Source organism: Vulpes lagopus, chromosome 6 (assembly GCF_018345385.1).
Source record: "Vulpes lagopus strain Blue_001 chromosome 6, ASM1834538v1, whole genome shotgun sequence".
Lineage (NCBI taxonomy): Eukaryota > Metazoa > Chordata > Mammalia > Carnivora > Canidae > Vulpes > Vulpes lagopus.
Genome location: NC_054829.1, coordinates 67577162 through 67590153, shown reverse-complemented (window position 1 = coordinate 67590153; position 12992 = coordinate 67577162). Strand labels below are relative to the sequence as shown.

Here is a 12992-nt window from a genome sequence, read left to right as displayed (position 1 = left end):
TTAACTGTTGAATGAAGTATTAAGACTAATTAAGGGGGAAATCTCATTAAAAAGTTAGATTTTGTAATATTTAACTGCACTCTACTTTGAATATAAAGAAAGCCTAGTTTAAAAAAAATTTACAAGATACTCCTATGATGAATAGGATATTGAGAATTTTATTTATTCTCAAAAAAAGTTCATTTCAAAACACTAGGGCAACTCCACTATAAAATTAGAGATAGTTAAAAATCTTTTTTTTTTTTTTTTTTGAGATAGTTAAAAATCTTGATAGGAAATCAGACCTCTTTTATTTTTTTTACTCTAAAATACTATCACTGGGCTTTTAATTAATACAAATAATGTTCTAACTAGGTAAATAGTTAGAACATTTATCTAACTAGAACAAAGTTACTTGCACCAAAATATCTGGATTACATAAGTTACAAATCTGAATACAAAGAATTCTGCCCCTGAGTTAAACAGAAAACACATAAAGAAAGGGTCTATAGAAATAATTTCTTCCACCCACCTCGTTTTACAAGTAAGTTAACTGTGGCCCAGAGAGGCTTTTATCTGCTTTGATTGAGAATCTAAAGGCATAGAGATGTACACAAATATCATTTAAATTATGATATAAAGTTACCTAGACAAAGACACTGTATTTCATATAATTAAGGTTCTGTGAAGACTATGAGATCCTAGTTTCTTGCCATAGAAATTCTACAGATGCACAAAAAAATAGATATAAGTCATACTGCTGACTAGAAAAGCAAAAACAATGAAATATAACAATCCATATCATATAGTTTAACAACAGACACAGCAGTTCCTAATGTTATTTTCCTATCCTATAAGACATAAACATGCCAAACTGTTACTAAAGATAGCACTCTGGTAAATGCTTTTATAAAAGGAACAAGTAAATCATTAAAACATGAAATGGGAGAGAAAGACTAAACTACATTAAGTGAAAGTTCAAATATTTACCATGTCTTCTCTCCCAAGCTGTTTCAATGTGTTAAAAAAAAATTCAAACTCATTGCTTCTTAAACAAAGAATCAAAATTAGGTTCATTATAAACTGGCTTTGTTGCAAAGCTTTCACCCAAGAATGAAAGTATTAAGACTAAGACATAAAACAGTGTAAGCAAAACTAATTAGGATGTTCCTGTTGAGTTTTAAGTTGATTTGTTACTTAAGAACACAGCTCTAAAATCTTAGATATATTGGTTTGGTTATTTGAAAATATTTAAAAACAAATTGAGTCTTTTAAGTTTCATTAAAAGTGAAGTATTTATAAAAGCACTTTAGTTTCATATGCTTTTAGAATAAAACAATCGCCAAGGAGTGCATCCATTTGTTTGTTATACCAATCACAAATTAGATGACCTTAAAAATAAAATTTAGAGCCAGGGAGAGCAGCACTAAGTTTAAGTGACCTCAATACATTTTTAAATGATGCTTCCCAGTTATTATTCTCTTATTGGGTTTTCCAGTCTAGGACGGGTACACAAGAAACTTACAGTCTATGTAGTACTCCTAGTCAGTTTCACTCTGCAGATGGCACAGTGGAGAAATACCTTCTGTACAGGACCATGTACAATTTCTTCCGCAGCTGTCAGCACCTAGGGGAAAGTGCGCTGTTAAACAGTTGCTGCGTTCCACCTCAGAAGTGGCTGCAATTCGGTGGTGGGTGAAGTGACTCCTGTACATATATACAGGGATGAAAAGTACTATAGAAAATGAAAATATTTAACAACAAAAGTGGCTGTCCCAAAAACTGTGCCACAGAAAAACAGAATACATCATTAAGTACCAAGAGCCCTTACAGATGGGCTATCGTTCATTTAAAAATTCGATGTTAAGAATGATTGAGGAAAAAAGTAGAAATACAATTATTCAATTCACAACGTAACTATAAATCAATGTTAAAACACATAATGTTGAAAAATTAAACCCAAACATAGTATACTGATTTATAACATTATTTCTATAGTAATTTACCTAATAAAACCAAGCAAATATATACAATTAGATTCTTACTATGTTCAGCTATTTTAATGCTTTTGTTTTAGATGACAATTCAAGAGGGTAAAAACAAAATAGGTGAGATAACAGAACTGAAGTATAAGTGACATGACAAATATCTTAAAAATGTAAGGAAACTCATCCTGAAATTCTAAATTACTTTATATTAAAAAAACCCCACAATTTTATAAAATAGTAAGTCCTCAAAACTAGCAATGGTTATTTTTCACATAATGGAGCTTTAAAAGTGAACTCAGATAAAACGACAACTTTTCTTCTTCAGAGTTAGAGTTATAATCTAAATACAGTCTTCATCCTTAGCCCAAATCAATGTTACCTAAGTACACAATAACTTGAATTCATTCATACAGAAAATTATTACCTCCAACTTTTACTACAACTATACCTTTTCTACATATTTTATATTGATGGAATCATTAGATCAAATTTAAAAATTATTCTCTGAGAATATCATTGACTCAATCACAAGGCCGGAAGGCACTATCTTTCTAATTTTTTATCTCTAGGCTCAGCTATTATGTTTATACTACTATAAAGAAGTAACAGTTTATGTTACTTCAAAATATTCACATTTAGATTCCTGAAACAGATTGAGGATGCTGAGAAGCAGAGCCCAACAAATCTATTAAAAAGCATCCCATCCATCAAACTTCTGAATCTCACTTGCCATACCAGAATTTATGTATTTGTTTTGGCATATACTCAATAGAGTTAGAGATAGTTCACAATTTCATTTCAGCTTCCTTAAATTCTTTCTAGAATAAGCATACTGTAAATAAATATTACATCCTTTAAGTTACAAGAGGTTGTAAAGGAAGAAAAAAGTATAGAGTTTATCGGTCTCTTTATTAAAAGAAGACATAGATCAGAGATTCTCAATCTGAAGTCCAGGTATGGGATGATTTAGGTAATCTAGAAATTCTACAAAATTGCATGCTAAAATAAAGACATATTATATGGGTCCACAAGCATATTTTTCTAAGGCAAGTGGGTCGTTTTTGTGAAGTTCTCAAAGATTCTGTGACTTCCCCTCCAAAATTTAAGAACTACTGATTAGTGATATGAAGATACCCAATTGAGTAGGCATCCGTATTCATTTAAATTAAATGTCTAACTCTGAGCAGCCGTTTCCTTTTTTGTACTATGAATAACAGATACAGGGATGTTCCAACAACTAAATGAAATTATTCACATAAATACATGGTACAGTATCTGATCTATTATTATCAGTAATAGTAATAACTGCTCAAAAAAAAGCTCATCTCAACGTAAACTTCCTTATAGGGTCTCATCTTGTTTACTTCTAGGTAACTTCATAGCTGCGTCTTCTACTTTTATGTAGCTCTATCTTCTAAAAGAGACCAATATCACGAGCTCTACATTTCTATATTATTTTAGATGTTAATGCTAAATACAAGTTTCGGAACACTGCTATGTATTCCTAGAGTCTATATTTCCAAGAAAGTCACACTGGTCCCTTCTATGACATTGTACTTACTTTGAACAGGCTCAGATAATGGAAAATATTCAGCTTCAATTGTCTATATAAGATAATTTAATTTCCTTTATGGGTCTTTCTTTTCATGCATACAATAACATTCAAACAAAAAAAAAATCTAAATTTGAAGAACCCATCAAAAGGGATCACATTTTCTGAAAAGGTTGTACAAGAAACATTCTTACTTTCATAATCATTTTCTTTATTCCTTTCATTTTTGTCTTTCTGAAGGTAAATGATTCAATATACAATCATACCGGTACATCCCTTAAAAAGAATCTGTGAATTATGACATCTGTAGATTACCATACCCTTACAATAAATTCACAATATTATAAAGAGCATTACAAAATAGTGTTTATGGTGCTCTTCAAGATTGTGGCAACTTTTAAATATTTATCAAAAATGTCAAATGAACTTTTACCACATATTAAAGATTCTCAGTGAAGAAATTGAAAGGTTTGCTTATGTATGTACAAAATAGCAGGATATGATGCAACTATATAGTTGGTTCCCAATAATTTCAATTGGGAAAAACGTTTTTCTAGAGTCTTCTCACAATGAGTTACATTTTATGTATTCACACACTAATAAAATACATAGCAATAACATAAAAAGGGAAAAGCCTTCAAGTAAAGTAAAGAGAGAAACCTATTAAAGCATTCAGAGTATTGCAACACAAAGGACAGGAGTAGAACATACAGTACATGTAGGGGTCAGTGAGGAGGAGGACAGTAAACACAGGCCCAATTAGGCTAAAGAGTTTTAGAATATTTTACTCCAAAGGGTGACATGTTGAGAAGCATTTTACAAAAACTACTCTAGCAGCATCATGGAAAACGAGCTGAGGATTGGATGGTTCAACTGGGATGAAAACAATGGGAATATACAATTAGGAATAATAAAAAAAATCTATAAAAAACCCAAAAGTATGGGATCCCTGGGTGGCGCAGCGGTTTGGCGCCTGCCTTTGGCCCAGGGCGCGATCCTGGAGACCCGGGATCGAATCCCACGTCAGGCTCCCGGTGCATGGAGCCTGCTTCTCCCTCTGCCTGTATCTCTGCCTCTCTCTCTCTCTCTCTGTGTGACTATCATAAATAAATAAAAAATTAAAAAAAAAAAAAACCCAAAAGTATACTATTATGTAAAAACTAGAAGAGTAAAAATTGTCAGATAAATCAAAGCTATTTCTAAAGTTTGAGTATAGAAACTAGCATTCCTACATTCATTTATTCACTCAATAAAAAAACTGTCTCCTATGAGTCATTTAAGACACTAGGTAAAACACTGAACAAAGGAGCCAACAATTTGCCCTTTCAAAGATTACATGCTAATGAAAAAGAAGATAAACTATTAAATTATAATAAAATATATAGAAATGATTCAGGTATAAACCAAAAAAAAATGTTATAGGAACAGACTGACAAATATACTATTTTAACAGAGTAGTCAGAGAAAACCTAAAGAAGCAGCATTAAGTGAACAAAGAATGAAATGACATGAGTCCACAGACTATCTGGGGTAAAAACACTACATATAACAATAAGAGCAGAGTTCTGAGACAGGAAAAAGTGATCAAAATTTTAACCTAGTGTCAGATCACATAGAGGCCTTCCTTAGAGGCCATAAATAAGGCCTTTGAACTATTTAAAAAAAAAAAAAAAGTCTTTACAGAAAACCACTGCAGTATTTGGACTGGGGGGTAATATAATCTGTTTTATCTTTTATAAGGATCATAGGAGCTACTATGGTGGAATTGATAGTAGCCAACAAGAATGGAAATACAGTAGCCCCCCTTTATCCATAGTTGTTATAACCTTCTGCAGTTTCAGTTACTCATGATCAACTGCTCTCTGGGAGCATGTGATCCTCCCTCTAGCATATCATCGGAAGGTCAACAGTAGCCTAACACTACACATCACAATGCCTGTCACTAACTTTACTTCTCATCACATAGGCATTTTATCATCTCACATCACAAGATGGCTGAGCTCAGTGCAATAAAATATTTTGAGACAGATCACATTCACATAACTTTTATTATGGTATATCATTATAATTGCAATTCTATTATTAATTATATTGTTAATCTCTTACTGTGTCTAATTTGTAGATTAAACTTTGTCATAGCTATATATGTACAGGAAAAAACAGTATACATAGGATTCAGTACTATCTGTGGTTTCAGGCATCCACTAGGGCCTGTCTTGGAAGATATACTGTATTGGTACTACTATACTAGCAGGACTATGGTAAAATTTACGTAACAATATGAGGTGAGATTAATAACCAGAACTCAAGACTAAGAACAAAAAATCATCAATCACATATTTAACATTCAGAAGTCAGAACATGTGAGAACCAACTGCTCCTCCATAACTGAAACATGTTCACTTTTCTCAGTTTCTTTTAAACCCAGAACTCTCTACTTTTGTCTCATTTTGAGTGAGTCTACCAACTTGAGAATTTGTTTCATTGTCTTAAAATGTAGTTGGGCTGTGTGTTGTCAAAGAATTCAAATCCAGAAAGAGGGGATCCAAAAGACTGGCAAGAGGGAAGACGGTTATCTCATCTCTCTCCGCGGACTTCTGCTTCCATTTACACTGCTTGTCATCCCAAGCCCACTCCCCTTCCCCAAGCTTATTTGAGAGGGAAAAAAACCCTCAAATTTGGAAATCAGGGTAGAGAACCGAAGTCACTACCTGTAATAGCAAGAGTGCTTTGACTGTGAAGGCAGCTGAACTTGAGCCTCCAGACAGCAGGGATCCTAGCAGCCTTTTACATCCAGAGATGTAAAAACTGATAATGAATAGAAGACAAGCCAGAACTGGATGGTGTGACACTCCAAAAGTATCTTACCCCTAAAACAGGTTTTACACACATGCTGCATCAGAATACCGGTGTTTGTCTCTCTTTCCCCACAGAAGGCATAAAATCTAGTCAGTGTTTAGCAGAGAAGCAGAAGTAGAAAAATAGAACAACACAAGTTCTCCTGAAAAAGTTCTCCTATATATAAGCCTCCTCATAGGAGAACTTTTCCCCTTTTCCATCTCTTTCCTCTAGATATCAGAACCCAAGAGGAGAAATAGGAATTTAAATGAAAAAGCAGATCACCTGCCACTCACTGGAGTGAACAGACTGAATGACTAGATACAACTCTTTCTATAATCTAAAGCCCAAGTAGCACTGAGTAGAAGGGGAAAATATGAGTTTTAAATTGGGCTATGACGTTAAAATTCAAATTAGGCAGATTAAACAGACTCCACTAGATTAAAGTCAGATTAAAGTGATTTTCTAAAGTGTCCAAAAAGCTATAACATTTTCTCGAGATGAGTTAAGAAACAAAGTGGCTTGACCAATCATTAACAAAGGTGCTACTGGAGAAAAATGTAACCATTCCATGTTTCCATCCCCACTTAATTCTCCACCTCAATTCATACTGTGTTATGAAACATCGTTAGCGCCAATAGGCTATTGAGTGATTCTGACTTTTTATCGCTCTAAAATATTCTACCAATATCACACTAAATGCCTGCATTAACAATTTTACTTCTTATTCTTAAGAACTAGTAATGACATAACTATAGGCATTTTATAAGGAATTCCTTAGATTTTCCCCTTAAATACACATTAAATATTTATTTTCAACATTTATAATTTTAGATCTTACTACAAAAACTAACAAATACTAGGTTGTATAGAAGCTAAAAAGTAAAATGTCCTTAAATAAGACTTAAAAGCTTGCAGAACAAAAAGGCTCCCATGCAGAATAAAAGGCAAAAGGGCAAAAAAGAAAGAAAGAAAAAAACAAACTAGACATTCACAATGGAGTAATTTAAAACACAAGTTTAGAGAATATTCTGTGCTGACTCATAGCTTAATAACTAGGACTTTCCCTCAAACTGAATCATATTCTTTCCAGTCATTTAGTATTTAATGTTTAATGGGAATTCCCTAAAAATTCAGATAAATCCTTTAACATAAGTTAAGAAGTATCAGTATTTCACATGACTAAATTATACATAACCGTATCTGTTTAAATGTCACATTTTTAGAGAATTCAGGATCCTATTATATTGGTTATTTTATAATACTTTATGTAAAGTTTCCATGTATTTTATAATCATTCATCATCCTAAATTATGCCATGTATATTCAAGATATATTTAATCAATTGGTCCTTCTCAGAGATACAACATAATGAAAAGAAAATAATGTGAGTCAAAATTACAAAACTAAGTTCTATGTTTATACCTTTTTCCTAGGCTATATTTTAATAGGATATAAAAATAAATATTTTGTTGTAAGTTAAATTGAAAAGTAAGGAAAATTGTGCAAACTCAAGTCATCCAAACCTACATGTTAATTCACTGTTAGTAAATAATATTAGCCAGAATGTTAACACAATATTAAGGGGAATAACATAGTTGGAAGACGAACACTAAACAACTTTGAGACTTACTAAACAGCCACAGTAGTCAAAATATGTGGTATTGGTTAAAGAACAAATTGGTCAATGGAAGAGAACAGAAATAAATGCAAGCAAATATAATCAGTTGATCTTTGACAAAGGAACAAACAAAATTCAATGAAGAAAGCATAACATTTTCAACAAAGGATGCTGGCACAACTGGCATACACATGCAAAAAAAAAAATCTGGATACAGATAATAAACCTTTCATAAAAATGAATCAAGACAAAGTTAATAAAACTCCTGAAATATCACATAGGAGAAAATCTTGGCGATATGGGATTAACAATGACTTTTTAGAAACAATACCAAAATCATAATCCATATAAGAATAAAAATAAATCAGAATTCATTAAAATTAAAAACTTCTGTAAAAAAAAAAAAACAGGTAAAAAATTTTTAAAACAAGCCACAGGTGAGGAGAGAGTGTGCAAAACACACATCCAAATATATATTAAAAAAACAAAGAATATACAAAAACTCAAACTCCACCAATGAGAAGACAATTTTTAAAAATGGGCAAAATATCTTAACAGATATTTCATCAAAGATATCTTACATATAGCATGTAAGCATATGAAAAGATGCTAAACATCCTAAGTGTATCAGCCTGTTAGGGCTGCAACAACAAAGTACCACAAACCAGATGGCTTAAGCAATAGAAATTAATTGTCTCATAATTTTGGAGGCTAGAAGTCCAAAATCAAGGTGTTAGCAGGGTTGGTTCCTTCTGAGGGCTGTCAGGGAAGGATCAGATCCCAGGCCTCAATCCTTGGTTTATAGTTGGCATCTTCATGTTTCCATGGAATTCTTCCTGTATGCATATCTCTGTGTCCAAATTTTCCCTTTTCATAAGGACATCAGTCATTTTGGCCTAGAACCCACTGTAATAACTTCATTTTACTAATTCTGTGAAGACCCTATCTCCAAATAAGATCACATTTTGAGGTACTGGTGGTCAGGACTTCAAAATATGAACTTGGGTAGGGAGGAGATAATTTAGCTCAGAATGGTATATCATAGGGAATTACAAATTTAAAAATCAATGAGATACTACTACACACCTATTATAAAATGGCTAAAATCCAAAACATTGATACCAGCAAATGCTAAGGAAGATGTAGAACAGAAACTCTTATGTACTGCTAATGGAATGAAAAGTGGTACAACCAGTTTGGAAAACATCTGGCAGTTTTTTCAAACTAAACATACTCTTACCACATGATCCAGCAACCACACTCTTTGGTATTTACATGAATGGGCTGAAAATTCAGGTCCACTAAAAAATCTACACAGAAATGTTTATAGCAGTTTTCTTCATAACTGCTAAAACTTAGAGCAAACCAAGATGTTCTTCAACAGGTGAATGAATTAAAAAACTGTGGTATATCCATATTACAGAATATTAATCAGTGACACAAAGAAATGAGCTATCATGGCATCAAAGGACATGTAAAAATGTTATTATTTATTTATTTATTTATTTTTATTTACTTATTAAGTTTTTGTTTATTTATTTGTTTATATATTTTAGAGAGAAAAAGAGAGCAGGGGGAGGGGCAAAGTCAGAGGGCGAGGGTCAAGCAGACTGTGTGCCAATCACGTAACCTTAGGTGGGGCTCAGTCTCATGGCCCTGAGATCATGACCTCAGCCAAAACCCAAGAGTTGGATGCTTAACTAACTGAGCCACCCAGGTACCCCAATAAAAAGTGTTTTTAAAGACTCCAAACTCAATTTGAGTTTCACATCTTGTATCAATAGCTATTGGTATACGATAGATAGAGTTAGAAATTGATGTATCAATATCTTTCCATATCTACTTTCTTGTCATTATCTTCCAGTCATTCTTGCCTGACAGAAAAGGCAGAGGTACAAAAGAAATTGAGCAATTATCTTTCTTTCCATCATCTATCATTTTTACTTATTAAAGGACATGTAAAAATTTTAAATGCATATTGCAAAATGAAAAAAAAAAGCTAATCTGTATGAATCCAAATATACAACATTCTGGAAAAAGCAAAACTACAAAGCCAGTAAAACAATCAGTGATTGCCAGAAATGTATGGGGAGGGAAGGAGAGAGGGAGGGAACATAGAGGATATTTAGGAATGTGAAATTGTTCTGTGTGATACTGTAATGGTGGATACATATCACTATATATTTGTAAAAACACAAAGTGAATTCTAATGTAAACTATGGACTTCAATTACTAACATCAATATCGGTACATAAATTGTAACAATTGTACCACATTAATGCAGGATGTTAATAATAGGAGAAACAGTGTTCTGGGGGTACAGGACAAAAAATAAATGGCAACTCCTTGGACTTACTACTCAATTTTTCTGCAAGCCTAAAACTGCTCTAAAAATTGAAGTCTGTTAATTAAAAAAAAAGAAAAGCGGCTGTTATATTAAGACGATCGAGAAGTGAAAGGTTTAGGATAATTACATGGAAATAGAAATAGACCTAAAAATCTATCATGCAAATGATGACAATATTATTTTTGCAGTAATTGTTATGAAAGTAAATTATGCAAGAAATACATTATATCTAATTTTAAAATATGTGACGAGTATAAGGCAGGTAAGAAACAATGGTAACATTGTTATGATGGCTGATATGCAAATAAGCTTATCAAGGTAAAACTTTTTTGTTCTTCATTTTCCCCTGACATTCTTTAGTAAAGCTATTTTTTCTATAGTCTTACCAAAAAACATTTTCATTCTGAAGCTTCTTTTTCAAGTTATTGCACTTGAAATGGAACACAGTGAAGGAGAATAAGCATTTCATGTATTCAAAGTAAGAAATTTAAACATACATCTAAACAAACTTGCTTTCATCATACATAAGTTTGTAGGATCTCGGTACATATTAAGCTATATGTTTATAAAGGTAATTTAAGCCACAAAACACAATAAAATTATAATCTAAATATAGGAAAGCTGTGTCTGGGAAGCAAGGTTTAAATAGGCCAAGACATTTTGTTAGGTTTAATGTGCTATTTTAATTTCAGAAACCCAGATAATGCCATGGATATAAAACAGTATCAAGAGTTCGAGGTTATTTTTTTTAAAAATATCCATGCTATACTTACTTTAATCATTATAAAATTCCCTAGCTTACCTGATGATATTAGGATGGAACAAGGTGATATCGTTTCAGCAAAATGAAACAGAAAACTTCTCACTAAAAGAATGCAAGGATAAGTTTTTCCTCCCTGCCTACATATTATATGTCTTACTTGGACACAACTGAACATTTATATAGACAAGGGAATTTTAAATTAACTATGACATGAATTTTCACTGAGAGGTTAATAGTTCTCTACCCTTTAAAATTTTTTAAAATAAGTTATTGTTCTGGTGTGTAGATTTACAGATCTATCTATACCTCTGTGCAATCATTATTCTATTTTTTTAAAGATTTTATTTATTTATTCATGAGAGACACAGAGAGAGAGAGAAGAGAGAGAGAGAGAGAGAGAGAAGAGAGAGGCAGAGACACAGGCAGAGGGAGAAGCAGGCCCCACGCAGGGAGCCCGATGCGGGACTCGATCCCAGGTCTTCAGGATCAGGCCCCTAGGCTGAAGGCAGGTGCTAAACCGCTGAGCCACCTGGGCTGCCCCTCCTATTTATTTTTAAATATTCTTCAAAAATAAATAAATAAATAAATAAATAAATAAATAAATAAATAAATAAATAAATATTCTTCAGTACATATAGGACTCTAATGCGTCTTTCATAAAATGAGTAATAACCATTAAGCGTATGAAAATATAAAATACCCTGGTAGCTGTATTAAAGATAATGATTAGATAAAGTGTGGTTTGGCTCCAACAATGTGGAATTAATCTTACTCTGATCATTTATTAAATACTCTACTGGCTCCCATAATTCTGGGAAGGATACTGAATACCCATTTACAAAAATATAAGATAACTATAAATTTTAATATCATTTTCATCTGATGTAAACAGGTTTATATTTGAGATTGTCTTATTATCAGTTGCTATTGACATTACCAAATCTAAATATCCATGAATGATATTCAAGATATCATACACCAAATTTGTACTTTATGTGATACTAAAAATAAATATATGCTTTATCCTGACTCCCCTAATTTAAGAATGCCAAAAATCCCCTAATTTAAGAATACCAAAAATGTACATGAATCTCTCAGAACTCCTTATAATATCTATAAAGTATCTTATCATATTTAATAATACATGTCCTTAAATAATAATTTAGTCTACAAAGTTATAGGAATATAATGAGATCATTCATTGTGATAATTTAGTAAAACTTTATTGAATAAAAAAATTTAAATTTATTATCTATGCCAGGTAAAGACACAGCACAGAGACTATCAACAAAGAGATAATCTATAACTTCCCAAGGTTTTTATAGATAAAAATCAAATAATGGCAGTCTTTACCTAATTCAAAGAAAAATTAGATTAAGGGATAAAACTGCCTAATTTTAATATTACACCTAATTCTTAATATTTGGCAACTCCCTCCTATTGCCTATACTAGAATATTCTATTAGTATAACATGGTAGTTATGAATAGAGACCTTATATATATATATGTATATATTTACATAGATTTATGCATATACACATTTCATGTACATATGTACATGTTAAATGCAATTAATGTGTATATACATTTATGGATATGTATATATGCATGCACACACAAACACATACACATATGCATGTAGCGCATATATATATATATATATATATATATATATATACGCTTTGAGCAAATCACTTTATCTCACACGATTATTGTGTGAACTAATTCAGTTAATATACAGAAAGCATGCAGTTATAACTGTCTCTGGCTCACAGAGAGCTCCATATAATTATTAGCTATTATTATTATTATTACCATTGCTGCTGGTCTACTAATGTTAAGTTTAATATACTGATGTTCCCAATGTTCTGCAGAATATGATTTACACATATTCTATCACTTG

At 32.0% G+C, this 12992-nt stretch overlaps 1 protein-coding gene across 3 annotated transcripts in view; it reads right to left on the bottom strand.

Moving 5' to 3' along the window:
* Positions 1–12992, bottom strand: part of NOVA1 (NOVA alternative splicing regulator 1) — a 148531-nt gene that overhangs the window by 99566 nt on the left and 35973 nt on the right. The window contains exon 2 of one of the 3 annotated variants that reach the window (XM_041759139.1): positions 1505–1606. The exons of 1 other annotated variant lie outside the window; for it this stretch is intronic. The gene's annotated coding sequence lies outside the window, so the exon portion shown is untranslated. Of the gene's footprint in view, positions 1–511; positions 892–1504; positions 1607–12992 lie in introns of those variants that run through there. One more of the 3 variants, XM_041759141.1, reaches the window with a different exon arrangement.